Genomic DNA, 21353 nt, shown 5'->3' on the forward strand with positions numbered 1-21353 from the left:
TGACTAGAACCTTGCTTTCCCCTGCTTGGCAGCCTTTCCTGATCAGTGAGCCAAAATGGCATCATCTCTAGGGCTGTTGGTGCAGCACGAGGGGGTGGGGGGAGGGGAGGAGGTAATGGACCCCATGGGTTGATGTGGGGTTTTGAATCCTTTGAGAAAGAGGGCCATTACTCAATTTCCCAGAGCCTGTCCTCAGTGTTTGCTTGGCATCCCTGTTGACTAGTGGAATAATTAAACTAATAATTAAAAAAAAAACTCAGCAAAACATTTAACATTAAAAATTATAAAATAATATAGACATTAGATGTGTTAGGTGATAGACTGACTCTTCAGCCAACGTTCTGCTTGATATACTCTGGCTTCATGGACCTCTGAAGTCCAAGACCCATACCTTAGGAATGGTCCCAGAAACTTGTTTTCTTTACAGAAGAAAGGAAAAGGAGAGGAGAGGAAAGGAAATGGGGCAGGAGGGGACGGGAGAGGAAGGAGCCTATAGAATGGTAGACTCTCTCTTCTAGGATATGAGTGTCTCAGTAAGAGCATCTGGGCGGGAAATGTGCTGTGTTCTCAGTTTGTTTGTGCATGTTTCTTGTAGATGCTTTTCAGGGCTGAGGAGGAAACCACACCAGACTTACCTCTCTACTGAGAGGGCAAAGTCAAGGTCATCGGACCTTCTGATTAAACTTGAAAAGGGAGAGTGTGTCTTTTGCCACCTCAAGGCCAGCTGTTTATTGAATTTCTTACCCTGTGATTGTTTTACATATGGAATGGTTCCTGGAGAAAGAGCTAACATCTGCACAGGTCTATCCTGTTCTTGGGCTATGTTTACTGAAATGTGCTCTGGGCTTGTGTTCATACACTGCAGCTGGCACGTACCTTGTGAGGCAGATTGGGCCTGCCATGCAGACTGCTGGTGGACTATGTTTTGAAATACGTTTTGTGACTGCCAGGTCAAGTTCATTTATTTAGTATTACGTTTCCTATGGGCTAGGCACTAGCCTGCATCCTGGTGATTTTAAAAAAAAAAAAAAAAAAAAAGGCAGCCTGGTGCCAGAGGCTCACACCTGTAATCCTAGTTACTCAGGAGGCTGAGATCTAAGGATTATGGTTCGAAGCCAGGCCAGGCAGGAAAGCCTGTGAGACTCCTCTCCAACTAACCACCAGAAAACCATTGTGGCTCAAGTGGTAGAGCGCTCCCCTTGAGTGAAAGAGCTCAGGGACAGCACCCAGGCCCAGAGTTCAAGCTCCACAACCAACAACAACAAAAAAGGCAAATGTGACACAACTCATTTGTTGAAAATATCACAGTCTTGAGAGAACCTCATCCAGACACATTTCAGCATGTTGTAGATGTGCCAGGATCTTGGGGAAGGGGGACTTCCAGTGGAAGATGAAGCAGAATTACAGAGATATGCTATGGATCTGTGTACATATGCAAGGATTAGCTTATGCATGGGGGTATTGGTGCCCTTTGATGAGAGATAGCTTAGAATCTTAGACCAGCAGGAAGTCTTTGTGATAGGTTCTCTAGCCATACTCATTCCTTTGACACTCTCCTCCCCATTGGAATTCTTCTTTTTGGCACCAAACAATGCTATTGGTCCCTGGGTTTTACACTGGAATTAGTAAACAGAGTTCATGGGCAATGATTGAAAAATCTCCTGGAGACTGTCCTAAGAGAACAAGGACATCACTGCTGAAGTCAGGGCCATTTTCCATCTTGGGAATTAGGCTTTGCTCCTTCCTAAATTCCCATTGTAGTTTCAAATGAAGAATCCATTGTTCGTTTTCCTTCCTACAAGAAGCAATATATTTAACCTCTGGCTCTTTGCCTGACTGATGGAGAGTTGATCTCTATGAAGCCAACCCCTGTGGCTTTCCATCAGGACAAACACTCTGCCCCTGTTTGACTTTTCCTGCTTGGTTGAGATGGTTTAGATTCTCTCCTGACTCAGTAGGAGACCTGCTGCTGTGTCCTACTAAGCAGTGAGCTATAGGGCCCTTGATTCCCAACCTGGGTTAAGTAGGAAAATAAATAAATAAAATAAAGGCAAACTTTGCTCCTTTATTTTTTTTTAAACCAGCTAACAGTGCCCCAAGAGGCCTTTGATTCAAATTTAAAAGCAAATGTCTGGTGTGAGACCCTGTGCTATTTTAGAACTTTGAAGCACAGCACACCAAAAAAGATTTGCTTTCTTGAATAGTTTGTGTCCATGCAGGTGTCCTAGAACAGAAGTTTTCACTTATTTTTAAGCAACTAAATGCTTTTTTTTTTTGTTTTGTTTCTTTTTCCCACATAAAATCTCCTACAGAACCCAGACACCACAGGGTTTCTTAGTCTCACCCTGTTTGGCATTTGGGACCAGAGGACTCATTTTGGGAAGGGCCATGCTGTGTGCTGAGGGAAGCTTAGCAGCCTCCCTGGTCTCTACCCGTTCCCAAAGTGCTGGTAGTCTGCCTCCCTGCCCCACCCCCCAATTGTGACAGTCACAAATGTCTCCAGACATTAGAAAGTATCTGTTAAAACAAACAGACAAACAAATAAAAAAACCCAACTCTGGTTAAGAATAATGCAGTGCCATCTTGGAAGTTGATTTTTTTTTTTTTAAAGAACTGGTGGCTCATGCCTGTAATCCTAGCTACTTAGGAGGAGGATCTGAGGCCAGCCAGGGCTGACAAATCTGAGAGATCTTTGTCTTCAATTACCCAGCAAAAAGCCAGAAGTAAAGTGTAGCTCAACTGGTAGAGTGCCAGCCTTGACACAAAAGCTAAGCAAAAATGCAAGGTCCTGAGTTCAAGCCCCAGTATTGGCTCCAAAAATTAAATATTAAAAAAAAAGGAAGTCATATGCTAGTAGTGCAGTAGCTCTCCACCTTAAGAGATCTGCCAGTGGTGTGTGGAGCTCCGCGCTACACAGATGCATTGCAGCAGAGAGGGACATGCTGTTAAGTTTTGGGTTTTTTGTTGTTGTTGGTTTGTGTTTCATTTTGTTTTGTTTTGTCAGTCATGGGGCTTGAACTCAAGGCCTGGGTGCTGTCTCTGAGTTTTTGTGCTCTAGGCTAGTGCCCTACCACTTTGAGCCACAGCTCCACTTCTGGTTTCTGGTGATTTACTGGAAATAAGAGTCTCACAGACTTTCCTGCCCCAGCTGACTTTGAACCACCATCCTCAGGTCTCAGCCTCCTGAGTAGCTTGGATTACAGGCATGGGCCACCAGTACCTGGCTTCACATTGTAAATTTTGAGACCTGGGACCTGCTTATAAAAAAGCAACAAGCTAAAATTAGATCCATCCTTTTTTTCCCTCTGCTGGAGATGGAATCCAGGGCCTTTGCATGATAGGCCAGCACTTGACTACTGAGCTACAAACCCAGCACTGTCCTTATTTCTAACTCATATGTATACTAAGCACTTCTGTGGAGGGATGTCCACATAGCTGTACGTGTACTTGGATATGGACAGTAAGGGAAAAAGAGAGTCTGGGTGGTGATTGCCTTACACTATAGGCATTATAGTTTGTCTGCCACTGTTTGCCCTCTTTTGCCAGAGATCCCAGCTACAAGCCTGTGGCTCTCACCTTCACTTCTCATGAGTCTTGGCAGAACTGACTTTGTTCACTGGGCCCACCCACTTACCTGTTACCCAATGAGATGCGTGCTGCACCTGTTTAGACGAGGGTTGTTCCAAAGTTTAAATGGGTCTTTGTGCATAGTTTGTGTGACCTCACAAAACCCAAAACCAGTACCATTGAGTGAGTCCCTCTCACCTGTGAGGTAATGCATAGGCTCAGGAAGGTGGGGGGAGGGGGGGGAGAAGCTAAGAGGGGAAGGAGGAAGTAGGGAATTGGCTGCCTTGGAGGGCTTCTCTGCTTAGCTTGTCTCCCAGCCAATGCTTTCTAACCCCATTTGGCAGTGAGAATGCATGTGAATCAATGGATAGCCTGGGCCTCACTTAAGGATGTGCCTGTCATTCTAGTGACTTGTTTGGCTACAGGTAAAGGGCCCGTGGCCCCTTTAGGCAATGTCTTAGTTTCCAAAAAGATTACATGACCATCATGGCCAGCCTTGGGAACAAAGGACTGAGCTGGCTCTTGGATCTGTGATGGTCTGGGGAACTTCATTCCTGTGGAGAAGCCCATGGGCAGGACTGCTTCGGGAGTCTCCCTGAGGTTTGCTTTTTCCTCTCAGAAGGCCCCCCCCCCCACCCCGCATCACCTCCTGCCCTTCTCCTATGGCCACTACCATGGCTTGCAAAGAGGAGCACACTCAGATAGCCTGGACTGAAACGTGAGTGAAGGATCTGGAGGTCCCCAGCCCCCTCTGTTCTATGATAGAAGAAGACCATGTAAAGATAAAAACCTTGCTTGAGATATGAAATCAGTTGATTTGCTTAAATCTCTAGGATGGATTATTGCCATCAGATAAATACACAAACCATGGCACTGAAAATGAGGGTCAATAAAGGTGGCCAAGGGGTGATGGTAGTTTATAGTAGATATTATCTGTGGATAGTTAGTGAGTGACTCTGGTGTATAATTAGTTTGTTTGGAAATGGAGTTCCCAGGGTTCTTCTTTGCTCTACAAGTCCCTAAAAAGTGACTGTTTCCTGAGCTCTGTATATTGGTCGTTTTTATCATCAAAACATGCAATATGATAGAGGTATGAAAACTGTAAGATTGATTCAGTTTAATGGTTTGGAATGGTAGAACATAATCTTACCTGTATCCTTAACCTTATTAAGTATAGATGATGACGTCCTAGCCTTTAACATGTGTTCTTTTGCCTAATTCTCACAAATCAGTCTTATGACTTGGCTTTCTCTTGGCTTTATTTTGACAGAACTTAGGGAATCTGATAAAACTTCAGGCCTGTATACTACAGTTTTCAGTGTTTTCTTATGATCTTAGAAGGCTCATGATCCTCCTTCCTGTCCTAGTTTGGAATTGCCTTCTTTTAAAATCTCATTCCTTAGCCAGTAACCCTAGCCTGTGATCCTAGCTACACAGGAGGCTGAGATCTGAGGATCATAATTCAAAGACAGGGGGAAGTCTGTGAGACTCTTATCTCTCTCTAATAAACTATTTAGAAAAAGCTGGAAGTGGCACTGTGGCTCAATTGGTAGAGAGCATTAGCCCTGAGCAAAAGAAGCTCAGGGACAGTGCTCAGTTCAGTATTCAAACTCCAGGATGGGCAAAAAATAAATACATAAAATAAAAATCTCATTCCTAATAGTCTTTTATATGTGCTATGGTCCAGCAATAGTAGAAGACTTAAAGGTTTGTGCTCAGTTGTGCTAGTATGAACCCATCCATCTATTCATCCATCCATTCATTTACTCCTCCCTGTATGCTCTAGAGGATGTATGTTCCTGGCCTCCTAAGCATGCAAACAATGCTACCAGTTCAGAGCCTTGATCTTAGTCCTTCAGGACCAAAAAGGATGGCAGTCCCACCCTGGCTTGAAGGCATTGGAGATCCATAAAACTTTGTTGGCTGTGAAGAAAGGAGATCAAGGCATAGATAAGAGCAGATGTGAACTCTAGACCTGGCTGGGAGGGTGAGTGATTAACTAATGGTGGTTTGTAGATCCTGTTGTTGGTGTACAGTTTTGAAGACTTGATGTAAAGCCTAAAGACAGACAGCCAGTTAATGGTTTTTAAGTAGAAGCTGGACAGGGTATGGACTGCAGGAAAAGGCCTCTCTGGGGTACTTCCTGTTCGTCCTCACATCCTACTACTGCTCAGGTTTTAGATTGAGTGCAGGCCTCCCCCTGCAGCAAAAGCTCTAGATTCTGGGTTATCAGACTCCTTTCCTAGTATCCAGGCCTTGGTCTTGTGTACTAGAGATAAGACGACAATTGCTTTTGTTTATGTGTGTGTCTTTCCTTCACTACTGTTTCTCAGGGTTTCAAAGCAGATTCCCAGTGCCTACCTCAGTTACTCTGGCTCAGTTGGGGGTCAAGCCCGGGAATCTTTGACTTTTTAACAAGCAAATAGCCTTGGTTTATATATCTTTATGTACACACACACACACATGTTTACACACACACATACACAGATACCCACACACCTTTATATTGTTTCTTAAGAGAGTGCCTTGGTAGAAACTTGTTGTGCTACCCATGTGTGTGTAAATGCATATGTGAGGGTAGGAATCTAAATTAAAACTCACAGGTGATTCCAAGGTGAGGCTATTTGAGAAGCAGGCCATCCCATTGAGCCGCAGCATCCTAGAGCACCAGCAATGGGAACAAGGTGTCTTGAGCTTTCATGTTATCATTCTCAATAGCACTTAAGCATAATCAACAACCATACACTACCAGTGGGGTCAGACAGTCATTATGATAGATCCCGGGAGGATGCAAAACTGTAAAATGTAATTCTGACCCTCAAGAAATTTTTGATCCACCTGAAGGCAGAGACACACAGGCCATTGAAAGTGTGTGAGATTGTGTGATGGAGGAAGACAGCTAGAGCTTATGCTGTTCCCCGGGAGGCCTGCAGGTTTCTCTGGAAAAGGAAGGGCTTTTTTTGTGTGTGAGTTTGGCTTTGGGAAAGTGAGAAGCCATTCCAACTGAGAGAGTGAAGTGTGCAGAGGCTCAGCAGGAACCAGCGTGAGAGGTGAGGACATTAGTTGGACCAGAATACAAATTCGTTTAGGGGACAATGGTATTTGTATAGAAGACGATACTGGGACTGGTTTGGGCAGCTTTAAATGAAAGGATAGACATAGATGGCCTGAGAAGTCTGTTATTCTCCAGCCAGGATCTATTCAAGGCTGGTAAGCTTTTAAATCTAAGGCACTCACCATCTGCTCCTCTGAACCTAGTGCTCTTCTTTCTGGAGAGCGCCGGCCATGCTTGATTCCTCAGTCCATGGAAAGCAGCCGAGGGGCAGCCTGGGACAGTTTCACTTGGCTCTGTCATTCGGAGGAGGAATGTTTACATGTTCCTGCCTGCTAGGTGCATACGAACCATGGAGCTGTCGCGGTGCTTATTGTGCAATGTGTTTGCCAACTCTGTCCACACCACAGACTATGCTTTCCTTCGTTACTCAAATAAGTCAAACCACCAGACACATGCTCTACAGTAAAGCTCTCAGTCCACACCGCTCCTGTCACTGCTCAAGTTTGTCTGTTCCAATGAGATGTCACTTCTTCGATCCAGGGAACCTTGTTTGCATCTAGCATGAGAGTTTTGTCCCAAGGAAGTCTAAGAGGTGTGTGCCACAAATACTGCAAGAAGATGGTTGTCTGTTATTCAAGTAGGTTTTCGTTTGTGTGTTTTGATGAAACTGGGGTTTGAACTCAGAATTTCATGCTTGCCCAGCTTTCTCATTCATAGCTGGAACAGTACCACTTGAACCATACCTCTAGTCAAGCATTTTGCTGGTTTGTTGGTGATGGAGTCTCATCCACTTTTCTGCTGGGGCTGGCTTTGAACCTTGATTCTCCAGACAAATCTCAGCTTCGCAAGTAGCTGGAACTATGGTCAACCAGGAGCCACTGGGGCCTGGCTGTTATTTCTGTACGTTTAAGTGAAAGATGATAGCTTATTTTTAAAATACTAGTCTCTGTTCAAAATCACTTAAGTTATAATAGCAGTGTGGAGCCAACTGTGTTATCTCCGTGTTTGCCGAGCCATTTTCTCACCCAGCAACAAAAGCAGAGTTTTGAGTGAGGAAATGGGCCTCTTTCTTCTCTCCTGAGTGAGGGTTTCAGGAATGAGCTGACTGACATTTGCATTGGGGAAGCAAGCCACAGAGTCCTTCCAGGAGTTAGTTCCCTAAGCTTTTATTACCATACCAGTCTTTTCAGATGCTCAGAAGAGCAGAACCTGCTTTTTTCTTCTGACTTGAGCAGCCAGTGCTGCTGCTGTCCACCAAAACAAGTTGTTTAATATCAGGTCCATTTATTTCACTAAGTGGAGCTGTGATTTCACGCTGAAACACCAGCTATGCCTTCGTAAGTGTCAGAACCACTTAATTTGGAAAAAATGAAAAATCACTGTGTCTGTCAATCACAGAAAATATTGCCTTCTAGTCTGCCTCTGAGATTTCTCGATTGCCCATAAATATATAATTTTTGTTATTATTGTTTTTGTGATATTTAAATTTGAACTTCCTTTTTGCTGGGCAGAAGCTCTACCAGTTGAACCATACCCCCACCCTTTTGGCATTAGTTGTTTGAGGGATAGAATCATTTTTCTCTGGGCTTGCCTGGACAGTGAGCCTACTATTTTATACTTCCTGTTTAGTAGGGATGATAGACATATGCCACCATATCCAGCTGTTGGTTGAGACGGAAACTTTTAACTTTTGTCCTAGGTTGACCTTCGGCTACAATTCTGATGTTCATTTCCAGTATAACTAGGGTTACAGGCCCGAGCCACTGTGCCCAATCTATAAAGTTTGTTAATTTTTTTCTTTTACAGTTAGGTTTTTTTTTCTATGATTTTAAAATGTCTTTTTAGAAGAGAAAGTGGAGAAAACTTTCAATAATTATAGTTTTTTTTCCTTTTTTTTTTTTTAGGCTGTTACTTCAGCCATGCCACCAGTGTTGTGTTTGTTTTTTTTTTTTAATGTTTGGTGAGATGTTTAAGGAAATCTGAAGGCTATTGTTTATATCCCATTATTATGTATTTCATATTCAAGGCCAAATGTTAAAAAAATAACTTTAAAGCAAACCAAATTATGGCTAGAAGAATTACCTCTTTAATTGTTTAGAGACTGATTGTACTTTGTATGAAGTTCCAGATCCAGTGGGGAAGAGAAGGAAACACCAAACCCCTCATAAGTCATATGAAACAGACTCTTACACTTGTTTAAAAAAAGAATGACATGAAGACCAGAAGGAGCACAGGGAGCTTGAGGCCTGTTTTCCCAGAACAACTGTGTCCTCAGTAAGGATCCAGTGTGTCAGCTATGAGCAACAGCTCAGGTAGAATCCTAGAGAACTGGCTCAAGTCTTGTTCTGAAGGGCAGATGGCCCTTGAACCATGATAAGTGCATTTCACTTAGATGGCATGTGCCCATTCTCTTATTTTTTTGACCTTTGAGATCAAAGATGGATTTAAGGTGTTTTTTTTCTTTTAAACCTAGAGTCTATATAATAGCTATTTCCAAATACTCACTTCCAAACCAAGAGATGCCAATCAACCCATGGCCAAGGCTCGCAGACCCTCAGGGAATCCAGATTGTGTGTCCTATGGACTGTGCCATGGACTACAGGCAGTGGCAGATGCTAAGATGGAATGGAAAGATAAACCTATGCACTGATGCTGGGAATTGTGAAGAGGAAGGAAGAAGAATCCATGTAAGAGGGATTGTTTAAAACTTGGGACTGTTAACATTTAGCTTTATTATATTACTTAGCTAGAAATGGTAGAAAAACTTGGCCCAGGCATGAGATTCTATGTTGCTATATAATTGTGATTTTAGAAACACAAGTAGAATAATGGAGTGGGTGGCACCAATCATGATGCATTGCACTCATCACCTGACTTCTGGAATTTAAAACCATTTGTGCAACTACTCTATACGGTATTCTCACAATAAAAAAATAAATAAATAAATTTTATAAAAAGTTACAAAAGCCACAAGCATAGCTTTTATGCCTTTCCTCTGAAATACGGCTGGAGAGTTGACATAACCCCTAATCTGTCTGCAACTTTCTTTGTTATCTTTAATCTGGACTCGGTCTTGCACAGAGAGTTCACAGGTAAATGTTATGAAATCAGCAGTAGAGGTACTGCTTCTTTTAGGAAAAACAGTTGCTAAGTCCTCCCCCCAAAAGTCATATAAGAAAGTCAAAATTCAAATGAAAGATAACTCAATTTAGAAAAAAAATCAAGAGCAAAATATTCAAACAGACATGTTTCTTAAAAGAAGAAATATAAATGGCCAATAAGCACTAGGATAATGCAAATTAAGATCACAATAAAATACCCCATAGTGGCTAAAAGACTAACCAGGAAACATTTTCAGATAGTGGAGCACTTGAATTCTTCATACCATTTGAAAGAGTGAAAAATTATATAACCACTGTGGGGAACATGGTCTAGCAGTTTCTTATAGCAGTGAACACACCTCTACTCTATGACCCTGAAATCAAGAGAAATGAAAGTAGACCTTGGATAGGAAGACACCAGCTAATGAACTAAGAGAATAGAGAGTGTCTTTGAGCTTGACAGAGTATTTTTTATATTTTGGTCTGAGGCCGGGATTAGAATTCGGTACCTGATGGACTAGCACTCTACCAACTGAACCACACTTCTGACCCCAGGAGAATTTTCTGTAGAGTGGTCCAGAGTGGATGCTCAGAAGTGAACATGGGATCCTGTCCTACCTTTCAGTTCTGCCCTGAACGATACTTACACAGTGATGAAATATTGTTTGTTAGTTTATTTTAAAGCCATGCAATTCAATATGTAGAATTACAATATATTGTGTTCCTATTGAAACAGACCTTGTACTGTCATGTGGTCACATCTGTTCAGTGGCAGAAATACATGTCATTTGACATGAATTTGGCTGCAAGGCATCTTCTTTCATCTTTTACTTTTTCTACCTGTGTTAGAGGTTTGTGTCTCATCAAGGAGTTAGAGTTCCTTATTTAAAAGTTGTTGCTACTTCTTTTTGTTTGGAAAACATCAACTTTATAAAATGGTTCTGCTTGGAATGTAAACCTCTCTCCCTTTCTAGAGAGCAAAGGAAGAATCTTAGAATGCTTCTAAACACATTTGGCTTCCTCCTGTCTTAGGTACAATTGTTGGATATTTTAGCTTTTTCTTTTTTCTTTTTTCCTTTTTTTGTGCCAGTCCTGGAGCTTGAACTTAGGACTTGGCACTGGTCTTGAGCTTCGTTTGCTCAAGACTAGTGCTCTACCACATGAGCCACAGCTCCATATCCAACTTTTCTGTTGGTTAATGGAAGATAAGAGTCTCATAGACTTTGCTGCCTAGGCTGGCTTTGAACTGCAATCCTCAGATCTCAGCCTCCTGAGTAGCTAGGATTGTGTGAGTCCGTGCCTGGTGGTATTTTAGATTTTTAACAAGTGTTTTATTTTGAAACCTCTCTAGACATAATAATTCTAACATGGTATCGCTGTTTATGTTTCCCTACATGGTTATAGTTTTTAAACTCACCATTTTCTTGTGTGTCTCAGACCTTTCTGGATCACTACCCTCCTTCTCGAAGCACGCTCTTGAAGTTTATTTAGTGAAGGTGTGTTTGTGGTGAATGATCGATCACTTTTAGAACACCTAACAGACCAGACCAGAAAAGAACCTCCCCTCACTACATCATGATCCAAACTGGTTCAGTAGCTTGTATTTTTATTATCTTTAAGTGGTTGTACGAAGGTTGTCATCCAACAAAGCAGTTTAGGAATACAGTGTCTCTTGATCAATGTAACTCCTGGCCTCAGAAGTGAGTTGTGAATTGAATGACAATCTAGAGTCTAGAGGTTTGTTACTTCTCATTTTTTTCAGTGGGAATATTTATAATTTGTTGAGCTTTTGTATTTTTAGATTATGTACCAGATTATTAAAGCCTGAATATTCAGAGCCATCCACACCTGACCTGTGTCAGGTTTTGAGTGAGTCTGTCTCCAATCATCCATCCGCAATCACGAAGGAGGCAGCATAGATTTCATTCCAGCGATGGGGCAGAGTTGGAAAGTAGGCAATGACCTCCCATTCGCCTTCACTCATTCCCTGTAAGGTTTTTGTAAATTCATCAACCCAGCACATGAAATCTTAGACAAGAACTTAGAAATCCAGAGTAGAGAAAGGAAAAAAAAGGGGAGGGTGTGTGTGGAATAAACCAAACTAAAGGGCAGGATTCTTTTAGTTCTCAGCAGGAAACACATGTTTATCTGGAAAAGATTTTGGTTGGACAGGTTGTTTGTATAAGGATCTTTTTTTTTTCCTTTGTGAGGAAGGAAGACCAACCTGGGTTTGGAAGCTGGAGTAAGGGGTAGAGGATGTAGAGCAAGCAAGTGAAAGAGAAAAACAGATTTCCAGCCAAAAGGCCCTACTTGCATAGGAGGATCTGCTCCTGGTATCTGGTGACTTGGAACAGAAACAGTCACTTAAAAAATATATTTTGGGTAAAAATAGTTGTCAAACCAGCATGTACAGTATTAATAATACGAGACTAAATGTCTATATAGTGCATGTATTTGACATTGTTCCATGATTATTTGTACAATCAGGTTTAAGATGATTTTAACAAGAAACTTTCTTAGCAAGGAGCTGGTGTTTCACACCTATTATCTTAGCTATTTAGGAGAAGATCAGTTTGAGGTCAGTCCAGACAGAAAACTTCGTGAGACTTCTTCTCAGCTAAGAGCTGGGTATAGTAGCACTTGCCTTTTATCCTTTTAGGAAAGCCTAAATTGGTGAATTGCAGCCCAGGCAGGAGCCTCGACCATATCTCAAAAATAAAAGCCCCCCAAATGGGCTGGTGGCATGGCTTAGTGGTAGAGCACTGGCCTAGTAAGAACAAGGCCTTGAGTTCAACACCCTTCCTCACCCCAAATACTGTCAAGAGTCTTTTTTCAAATTCCATTATAATTTTCTGTGTTTTTTTGTATTTTCCCATCATGGTGTTTTCCGGTGTGTGTGTGTGTGTGTGTGTGTGTGTGTGTGTGTGTGTGTGTGTGTGTGTGTGTGTGTGTGTGTGTGTACATATACATGAGAGAGAGAGAGAGAGTGTCAAAAGAGCAAAAGAGATCTTTTTGTTACTTTTAACAACTGTATTGTTCCCTTATGTCACATTTAAAAACTTGTTGTGGGGATTGGAACTCATGAATGGGCCATTTTCTACCCGAATTTCATAATAAAGGATACAAGAAAAACTTTCTTAGATTTTTAAAAATATGTCTAATTGGAAAAAAATTACAAAATATACGTGTACCTCCTTTAAAAAAGATAAAATAAGACAGATAACTCAGTAGAAGATCTAGGCAAGAGATACAAACAATTCTCAGAAGGAAAAATAAGATAATTAGTATACACACAAAAGGATTGTCATCTACATTAGTAATAAGAAATTCCATCTCAAAAAAAGAGAAAAGTTTCTAGATACCTAGTACATGCACAGAACGGTTATTATTTAAATTAGTAATAAATTCTATCTCCAAGAAAGAAAATTTTTCTAGATCAAAAAGTACTTACATTTTTAAGCATATAAGCCCCAAGATACATAATTTAACTTAAACTTGGGGGTGACAGTACTTTTTAGATTGGAGGACAGAGAGAGTAATGATGATTTTGTACCCCCAAAATGACTCACCCAAATCTGAGGGAGCATCGTTCTCTTCTCCCTGAAAACTACTGGTGTTGATTCATCAAGGAATCTGTGTGTGTGTGTGTGTGTGTGAGTGTGTGTGTGTGTGTGTGTGTGTGTGTGTGTGTGTGTGAGGGGGGGGGTTGAACTCAGGGCCTGGTTGCTGTCCATTAGATATTTTTTTTTGGCCAAAGGCTAGTACTTGAACCACAGCTCATCCCCCTTTTGTGTACTGAGAAGAGGTGCAGAAGGTAGGATTCTAGGATGCTCTTCTACCAGCGTGATGAGAGGTTTTCCCACGGCTCTCGATGGAACTTCAGTGCCATTTCACACAATTCTTTCTAGTCACCGCTGCTAGCACAGGAGGCTGGACTGATGGGGAAGAAAGTATGTGTTGGGAAGTTGAGTCCTATTCAACAAAATCAGTCTAGCAATAAATATCTTCTCCCATTTTTCTTTTGCTGAGAGTCTCCATCTATGCACAAGATGGTGGGTATCAGGTGAGCTTCCCTGGAAGGAGCCAGATCCCCGAGAAACACCTGGGAACAGCTCCTGTAGAGCCAGGACTCCTAACACTGAGTCTGATCACTCCATCTGAATTTGGAAATCGCTGTGAGTCATGTAGTTAACCTCTTTTACTAAAGAAAAAGGAAAGCAGGTGGCTACACCGGTGCCACTCGGAGGCTTTTGCAGAGATTCTTAGCTACCATATACTTTGGCCCCTGGCACTAACAGTAGTCCCCAGAACCTGCTTTCACTACATTATCCTTCCTCTCTCCCAACTCCTGCTAGTTTCCTCCCCTTTCTGAAGTCTTCCCTAATTGATCAGAGGGTCAGATAGGCATCTCCTGTGATGCCCTGTTCACTCAGCACCCACTAACTGCTCCCACACACAGCTGGCATGGACTTGCTTGTTGAAGTTTTGTGTTGATTTGATGTACGTCCTTAGTCTTTCTGTGCAGATCATTATTGACTCACACAGGGATTGCCTATCCTGATACTTTTCTGCGTCATTCTTCATGCCAAGGCTCTGGGATCAGATGGTGGCTTCATCAGAATGGTTGATGATGTTAAGCAGAACCTTCTTGCTATATTAGTTCATTTTCTTCCAGAGACTTATTTTGTAAGCATAAATAAATATGGTATTTTCTGGCTTTTTCTTGACTAGTAACTTTTGGTTAACTCTAAAGTTTTCCTGATTTTTTTTCCCCCACAGCCTTACTTTACCATGTGCATCAAATAACAAAGCAACTATCTCAGGAAGAAGAAAATGAGATATTTGATAGAGTTTCTCAGTAGTTCAGCTGTCGTAAACAGGGCCTGGCGTCCTCTTCTATCAGGGGCTGTTTGGCCTCACTTGCCTTTCCTGTTAGTTTCCAGGATTTTTTAAAATCACTTTCCAGGGATTATAGGAGACCTAAAGTTAATCGGGGACACGGTCAGTGCCTTTTGGCATATCATGTTGCTTTAGGATAAAAGCATGAACAGAAGAGTTTGGGGTTCTGGCACCAGCTGGCTACATGTGCATGTCATTTCACTTGCTTAGGTATTGATTTCCTGGGTGTTATTTCCTCTCTCTCACACAGACAACTTAATTAAACATTCTTTGAATTTCTACAGTCCTGTGGTAAGGTGAAGTAAGATTGTGTGTGTGTGTGTGCGTGCGTGAGTGCGTGCACACGTGCTCTGTTCCTGGTACTTACACTCAAGGACTAGATGCTGTCTTCTAGCTTTTTTCCTCAAAGTTGGGGCTCTACCACTTGAATCATACTTCTGCTTCCAGCTTTTTGGTAGTTAATTGGAGATCAGAGTCTCACAGACTTTCCTGCCCAGGTCTGGCTTTGAAGCATAATCTTCAGATTTCAGCCTCTTGAGTAGCTAGTATTACAGGTGTGAGCCACCTCTGAGAGGGTTTTAATAGCAATTATGATGGGGAACTTTTCCAATGGTGACACATCTCTGAGAGACAGGCACAAAAGGCAAAACAACTTGCTCCCCTCCTCTTCCCCCGTTCTCCAGCTTATAAGACAAAGAGAAGCAGAACTCATCTCCAACTTCAGCTCCCAAAGCTTCAGCTACCCCATACCCACTGCTGGTTGTGCAGAAAGGCTGTCAGCTACTCTGTGCAGCCTGGAAGATCATCCACACTGTGCCCTGCTGCTGCAGTGCCTTTGCTGTCCGGCAGGGTCAGTTTAACAGAGCTAAATGCCATTTACATACAAGCAATTTCCTTCCTTCAGTTGAAGTCAGTATTTCTGAACACTAAAACGTACTGTGCCTTACATTCATTCTCTCTCTCTCTCTGATTTAATTTGCTTACACATTTAAAAATTAAGAACTGGGATCCATGCAATGCTTCCACTTCAGCATGTGTGAAAAAGTACTTGCAAATACATATTTCTACCACTGGAATAGGAAACCTTAAATTCAGGTAGGTGGAACCAAAGGCTGGAGGGTGACGCTTGTGTGTCACTTGGGAGGGAAGGCTAGCACAGTCCTCGCTTAGAGATGGCAGAGTGGCATTCCTTCCCACAAAGCCTCGCGTGACCAGCCAGAATTTCAGTCCAGCACCACCTTTGGCAACTGAAATCTTACCCTGTGGTGGTTTGATAGATCCTGGTCACATGCACATTCTAAAGTTGTCAAAACAAGTGTGTGATGACAGTCAGGTTTTGTGAAGTAGAACTTGACTTAAGGACAATTGTTCCTACATTTGACTTAACTACCCTGCACCCTGTTGGTGGGGCGCCTTGTCAGACCACGCCCAGAGAGACCCAGCCCAGAGAGACCCAGCCCAGAGAGACCCAGCCAGAGAGACCCAGCTCAGAGAGACCCAGCCGGCTTTGGAGCACTGGAGAGTGGAATGTGAATTTCCCCATTGGGCACCAAGCCAGCTTCCTATTTACTTAGGGGAGGAGGGTGAGGGGCTGGGCACCTCACAAGCTCAGCAGCAGCAGTTGTGATACAAGTGTTGGCTGCAGAGCATGTTAGGGTTGCCTAACGTGCCCAGCTGAAATGAGAGCTCAAAGATTTCGCAAAGCTAGTATGGTATAAGGCACAATAGAATTAAGCAGTCTGGTATTAGTGGGGTGGGGGGCAGTGTGTGTGTGTGTGTGTGCGCGTGCCAGTACTTAAACTCAGGGCCTGGGCACTGTCCTTGAGCTCTTTTGCTCAAGGTTAGCACTCTACAACAGCTCCACTTCCAGCTTTTTAGTGGTTAACTGAAAATGAGTCTCCTGGACTTATCTGTCTGGGCAGGCTTCTAACCACAATCCTCAAATCTCAGCCTGCTAGGTGTGAGTCATTGACTCCTGGTTCCATATTATTATTATTATTACTATTATTTTAGGGTTTTTTGTGGTGCTTGAACCCAGGGGGACTGGGCATCATCCCTGAGCTTTTTTGCCCAAGGCTAGCATACTACTTTGAGCCACAGAACTGCTTATGGTTTTCTAGTGGTTAATTGGAGATAATGGTCTCAAGGTTGCCAGGTGCTGGTGGCTCACGCCTGTAATCCTAGCTGCTCAGGAGGCTGAGATCTGAGAATCTTGGTTCAAAGCCAGCCCAGGCAGGAAAGTCCAATAAACCACCAGAAAACCAGAAATGGTACTGTATTCAAGTGGTAGAGCGCTAGCCTTGAGCTGAAGAGCTGAGGGACAGCGCCCAGGCCCAGAGTTCAAGCCCCACGACCGACCAAAAAAAAAAAAAAAAAAGTCTCAAGGTGACTTTTCTACCCAAGCTGGTTTTCAACTATGATCCTCAGATCTCAGCCTCCTGAGTAGCTAGGATTGCAGGTGTGAACCACCAGCACCCAGACCCCTAGTTCCTTTTAAGTCAGGCCCGAGTAAATAGCCCTATGCAACAAAGAAGTTGTAAAATGGGGTTCAGTCCACAGTGGAGTGAAGACAGTGCAACGGGAGAGGGTTTTCTTCTTGTTCCGGCATTAGTCAAAAGAGTGGTGGCAGAGAAAGCTATTGGAAGCCATGAAGATCCCATGGCTTTTGTGCATAAATGTGTGTGTGGGTTGGGAGGGGGATATGTGTTCAAAACTTGTAAATTCTCAGGTTTGTGTAAATATGGTCATGGATGAGTACACTTATTTTTAAGTTTTATTGTCATTATAAAGGTGATGTACAGGTAATGAGTACATTTCATTTTGGACAGTGTCACCTCTTCCCTCACTCCTAGTTTTTTCTTCCTGTCCCCATCCACAAATTATATCGTTCATTTTCATCGTAGTGTTCAGTGAGTACCACTGCTGCTTGTGTTCACCCTTTGTCCCTCCCTGTGCTATGTAGTGTGTTCAGGTTGGCCTTGAACTCAACCAGTCCTCTTTACCTCAGCCTCCAAGTGTTGGGATTGGGGGTGGGGGTGGGGGTGGGGGGAGGGGCACACGAGTCCCACCAGGTATATTTGCTTTTCAAACAGAGGCCCCTGCTAAAAAGAATGCAGGGAAGAGTGAGGTTCAGTTGGAGTCCATGCCCCTGTGAGGCCAGTGCCTGGGACACGGGTCAAAGAGACAAGGCCTCTGGGGTTGTAGAGTAAGGGAAAAGGTTAGGGTGCATATTGGGAACAAGAGAGCACATTTCACCTAGCTGAGGGTTGGGGAGAACATAGGCTGAGGTGGGAGAGGAGGGGGTATGTGTGTAGGGTGTCACAGGGTTTGAAAGATAAGTCTAATTGGGGGTGGGGGAGAGGGACAAATAATATTCCAAGGGTAAGAGGCAGGAGCTGAGGTATAAGAGAAACAGCCTGGAAGTGATTCGACCAGTAGCCCTTCCTAAGTCTCCCTGGTTAGAAGGAACCAGCTGAAAATGTTTAGGTCTTGCTACTGCTCTTGCAATAGCTATGGGGGGGGGGGGGGGGTTAAGATTCACTGTTATGAAATATTAACAATCCTCAAAAGTTGACCTTTTAACTACTCTTTATGGATTTAGAGGATTAAATAAGTAAGTGCTTCATAATTAGACCCCTAGGGAGAAGGTCATTTGCATGTACGTGTGATAAGTGTTGAGTAATTCAGTGCAGGTCTTGTTTCAGCCAGTACTCTGTGAGCACCGTGGTGTTAGCCCAGTGATCACATAGACTAGATATGGTGTGATAGTCTACTGCTGTCATCTACCAGCCAAGGAATATGAAACCCTGCTCACTCTGGGGATACTAAATCAAGTGTGGTGGAGGAAGGCAATGCAGAAGGTGACTTCTGTTCTTCTGGGACCTTGACCCCAAATAGTAGGAACCTCTCAGGAATATTGATCATGCTGCTATGCTCATAGGGCTGAGGATGGATATGTGTTATCTTCTTGAGACAGATGGGAAACCTGAGACTAAAAATGATTAGGTGGTTTGCCAAAGATGGTGTGAAGTGAGACAGGCACAATTTAAACTGTTGGTTCCTTAGCCACATTAGTTTTTGGTTATTTCTGCATTTTGTTCTTTGGGATGTTACTTTTTTAATATTTTGGTATGCATTAATTATACAAAGTAGTGAGTTTTATTCTGATGTTTTCATACAAGGTGCTTTGATCATATTTATCCCTCACTTTCCACACTCATCCCTCCTGCCACCTCTCTTCCCATTCTCTACTAGTCCCTTTTATTTTTGCTCCTTTTCATTGTTAATCCCCTTTGTCTCTGTCTTTCTCTCTTTTCCTCTGCCATTCCTGGGGCTTGAACTCAGGGCCTGGGCACTGTTTCTTGAGTTTCCTTTTGCTCACAGCTAACATTCTACCACTTGAGCCGCAGCTCCAGTTCCAGTTTTGTTTTGTTTGTTTTTGGAGATTTTGGAGATGAGGGTTTCATGGACTTTCCTGCCTGGGCTGGCTTTGAACTGTGATCCCCAGATCTCAGCCTCTTGAGTAGCTAGGATTACAGGCATGAGCTGCTGGTGCCCAGCTTATATACTATATATAATATAATATATAATAATATAATATAATATATAATATATTATATAATTAAATATAATATAATTTATTATTATATAATAAACATATTATATATAATTAAATATAATATAATTTATTATTATATAATAAACATATTATATATAATTAAATATAATATATAACAATATATTATATATAATATAATGATATATAATATATATTATATATTAATATTATATATATTATATATATATTAAGGGTCTCTTCTTCTCTCTTCCTTTTCCTCTGTTTTCTTTTCTTTCCCCTCCCCTTCTGCCCACACCTACCCCAAGTCCTCCCTCTCCCTCTTCATTTTAGTTGCCCAGGCTAGCCTTCAACTTCTGTGCTCAAGGAATCCTCTTTTCTCATGGATGTGCTACTGTGCCTAGCTACCTCTCCTTTTTACTTGTAAAAGAACTTAGCAGGGCTGAGAAGGTGGCTCAGTGGTAGAGTGCTTGCCATGCATGCATGAGGCCCTGGGTTCAATTCCTCAGCACCACATAAGCAGAAAAAGCCGGAAGTGGTGCTGTGGCTCAAGTAGTAGAGCGCTAGCCTTGAGCTGAAGAGCTGAGGGACAGCACCCAGGCCCAGAGTTCAGGCCCCATGACAGACCAAAAAAAAAAAAAAAAAGAACATAGCAATTGATATCTAGGCAGCATGTACATTCCTGCTTACACTCTTCAGGCTGATTGCTGAATGCAAGGAAATGCACACTTAAAACTTGGACAGACATTGTCAAATTGCTTTCTAAGAGAACTGTTCTTGAAAAAGTGGCAGTGTTTGCTGCAGTGAGGCTTGTTTTGTGCTGAGCCCCTGGAATGTGTTACCTCATTGATGGTATCCGGAAAACCCTAGGAGGACAGCGCCACCTGTAGATGGGAACAAGCTAGGACAACTCAGCCCCCGGGCCAGGTTATCCTCTTTTCAGCCATTGTCCAAATGGATATTGTTATTTTAGTATTTGTTCATTTGAGATGTAGAATATGATTCCGCTGCTGGATCTCAAATGTCCACTCTGGATAGAGTTGGGACATTTTAGTCCAAATAGTAGCCCTCTTCCTTGTACTGAAGGTCTTCATTTACTTTAACGTATTTCTAGTAACCTTCTGTTTTGTGCCATTTGCCAGAGAGCTTTAACTTCCTTAAGTTTCATGTCTGTGAATCTTTTTATGGCCTAGATTTTTGTTCTCTTTCCATCCTCGGTGTACAATACATATAATATATTTCTGTAATATCTTTTGCTATATTTTATTTCTTAACATATATTTGAGGTTGTTTTGGTGTTTTTTTTTTTTTCTTTTTTGTCAGTCCTGGGGCTTGAACTCTGGGCCTGGGCTCTGTCCCTGAGCATGTCAGCTCAACACCAGCGCTCTACCACTTGAGCCACAGTGCCACTTCCAGTTTTCTGGTGGTTAATTGAAGATAAGAGTCTCCTAGACTTTCCTGCCTGGGCTGGCTTTGAACCTCAATCCTCAGATCTCAACCTCCTCTAGACCTCCTGAGTAGCTAGGATTACAGGCATGAGCCACCAGCACCCAGCTGTTTTAGATTTCTTTTGTGCCCATACTGGGGCTTAAACTCACTATCTCTTCTTCTTGCTTTAGCTCTTTTTGCTCAAGGCTGGCACTGTACCACTTGAACCACAGCTCTACTCCGGGATTATTGCTGGTTAATTAGAATGGAGTCTTGGGGATTTGTCTGCCTGGGATGGCTTTGAACCTCAATCTCCAGATCTCAGCCCCTTGAATAGCTAGGGTTACAGGCATGAACCACTGGTGCCTGTCTTATTTTAGACACTGAATGCAAATTCACAGACAGAGAAATAATTTCTGGCATTCTTTTACACAGAGGATGATTATCGTTCATAATATTGTATCATATGATTCAAAATAGCTAGAAGAGAGGATTCTGAATGGTCTCATCACAAATGATAAATGTTTCAAATGATGGATAACCTAAATATCCTAAATCAATGAGTTCATACAGTACAGTGTACCCCATAAAGTTGTACTGTTATCATCTGTCAAAAATTAAGGGAGAAGCAATCTTCTATTTCATCAACCTTCTAAATTTATTAGCAAATCCTTCTTGCGGGATTCCTTGAATTTCCTGTGCCCCACTGATTTATTTGAAAACGTTA

General features: G+C 42.4%; 1 protein-coding gene across 1 annotated transcript in view; it reads left to right on the forward strand.

Moving 5' to 3' along the window:
• Prkch (protein kinase C eta) overlaps positions 1–21353 on the forward strand; it is a 235237-nt gene that overhangs the window by 98200 nt on the left and 115684 nt on the right. The window lies entirely within an intron of this gene.

This window comes from Dipodomys spectabilis, unplaced genomic scaffold (assembly GCF_019054845.1).
Source record: "Dipodomys spectabilis isolate Male_0828 unplaced genomic scaffold, ASM1905484v1 ptg000073l, whole genome shotgun sequence".
Classification (NCBI taxonomy): Eukaryota; Metazoa; Chordata; class Mammalia; order Rodentia; family Heteromyidae; genus Dipodomys; species Dipodomys spectabilis.